Source organism: Saimiri boliviensis, chromosome 2 (assembly GCF_048565385.1).
Source record: "Saimiri boliviensis isolate mSaiBol1 chromosome 2, mSaiBol1.pri, whole genome shotgun sequence".
NCBI classification, from domain to species: domain Eukaryota; kingdom Metazoa; phylum Chordata; class Mammalia; order Primates; family Cebidae; genus Saimiri; species Saimiri boliviensis.
In genome coordinates, this window is record NC_133450.1 from 97,548,875 (window position 1) to 97,551,329 (window position 2,455).

The 2,455-nt window shown below is 41.4% G+C and overlaps 1 pseudogene; it reads left to right on the top strand.

The window, feature by feature from the left end:
• Nucleotides 1–1,782: 1,782 nt before the first annotated feature.
• Nucleotides 1,783–1,881, top strand: LOC120364121 (U6 spliceosomal RNA; annotated as a pseudogene).
• The last annotated feature ends 574 nt before the right edge of the window (nt 1,882–2,455 follow it).

Here is a 2,455-nt window from a genome sequence, read left to right on the forward strand (position 1 = left end):
TTGACAAGAATTCCAGGCTTGCTGGCCTTTGGACTAGAGAACTTAAGCCAGACCCCTCCCCACCTCAGGCTCTCAAGCCATCGGCCTCCGAGTGAGCATTACACCTTTGGCTTCCCTGGTTGAGGTCTTAGGACTTGGGCTGAGTCATGCTAGGTCAGCACTGTTGGGCATCGCAGGCTCCAGCTTGCATATGGCATGTCATGGACTTTGCAGCCTCCATAATTGTGTGAGCCAATTCCCCAAATAAATCCCCTTTCATCTCTCTCCCTATATTTATCCTATTGGTTCTGTCCCTCTGGAGGACCCTAATACATGCCGCCTCCATGCTTTACAGAATTCATTTCAGACACTCAATTCTAGAGCTATTGGGATAGAAATAATTCATGGACTGAGCCCAGAAGAGCCAGGGTCACCTAGGTATCATCCCAGGGTCAGAGCATCATTAGGACAGAGGTGACAGGAGAGGGCTGGGGGCTAGAGATTGTTTCTTGGAAAGGGCCTGCAGAGTGCCCAGCTGGCATGTGCATAGTGCATGTGTGTGTGAGGATGTGCATGTCCCATGTATATGTGCTTATATGTGTGTGCATGTGCATATTTGCATGTGTGACTGTGTATATATGTTTATATGTGTGCTTGTTGTATGTATGGCTATGCATGTATATTTTTGAATGTTTGTCCATGGGTATTACTGGCTGTGTGTGAGTTTGTGAGTATGAGTGTATTTGTGTGGAATGGATAATTCTTTCCCCATGCCAGAAGCCCAAGGAGATGCTACCAAGTGCTTGAAGACTTGATGTCACATTCTTGACTATCCCCACCCTACTAGAACTTCCAGGCATATCACTGTGATGCAAGGGTGTGGCAGAGGATAATCCTTATCCTACCCTGGAGAGAACACACTTTTTCTAGCCTCTGGAAATGAATCCATCTTACTTCTGGCTGCATTATCAATTTTCAATTAAGACACCAATTTCTCTGACCCTCTGAAGCCAACAGCATGGAGCCTGGGTAATAAACTGGAGTGGGCTCAGCATGTCCAGCCTCAGTAGTAGGAAGGACAGAAGTTTGACCAGGGGTCTAGCTGTCTCTGATCTGACTACTTGAATTCACTTTACAGATGAATAAAGTGATGTTTTGTGACTCTAGTTGCCTTCCCTTTCAACAGGTCTCAAAATGTATAGCCTACATCCTGCTACCACACTTTGCGAGGTCCACATACCATTTCCAATGATAGAAAGAGCCATATTCCAGATCCTATACAGTCTTGATCTGTTGGGTGCCATTTCTGCAGATGGGGGCATGACACCTCCCTGAAGTGCCTTGTAAGATAAATATTTTCTCTCAGCATTTTCACAAGGGACATTCAAGTAGAACATATCTTTTGGGGTAAGACATAAGCAACATAATTATAGAGACTCCAAATACTTCAGGTATGGGCATACTAAGAAAGTATGATTTCTTTCCCTTATCTGATGTAGCAAAAGCCAGCCTATGCAAACCCATCCTACAATTGGAATAAATAATGTAATGCAAATATATGTAAAGAAACTCACAGAGAAGTAAACAGCACAGAAAAAATAATGACTATGTAACAATTAGATGAGTGTCCAGGCAGGCATGGAGATACAGGGAACTTCGTGAAGCAATGCTGTGGTTTTGGCTGGGTTCTGTTTTGTTTTACCCCTCGTGTATCTTGAGACCACAGCTCATATAGGCCATTAAACTTCCAGGATATGATCTCAGGACTGGAATATATTCACTTGCCAGTAATAAGAGTAAACAGTGCTCACTTTGGTAGCACATATACTAAAATTGAAATGATACGGAGATTAGCATGGCCCCTAAGCAAAGATGACATGCAAACTCGTGAACGTTATTTTACACACACACACACACACACACACACACACACATATATATATATTCTCTCTCTATATATATATATTCTATATATATATTCTATATGTTACTATATATATTCTATATATTACAATATATATATTACATATATATGTGTGTATATATATATACACATATATTTAATTGTGTGAGCCAATTTTTCTGTTTTTGTTCTGCTGTCTGGTCTCCAGTCGATTGAATGGTGCCCACCCACACTGAGGGTGGGTCTTCCCCTAGTCCACTGAGGCCCACATGCTAATCTCCTCTGGAAACACCCTCACAGACACAGCCAAATATATATATATATATATATATATATATATATATATATATATATAGAGAGAGAGAGAGAGAGAGAGAGAGAGAGAGTAGGCCATATATATATATATATATATATATGAGTAGGCAATAGTTTAGGAGGTTGGGAGTACAGAGATGTGGAGAGGGCCTGGAAGAGCATAAAGGCAGAAAATCGACTCTTTAAGTAGTTAGTATTCCCCGGACAAGAAGACAGACAAAAAGGATGAAAAGAATATGGCACACTTCAGAGTTTCCA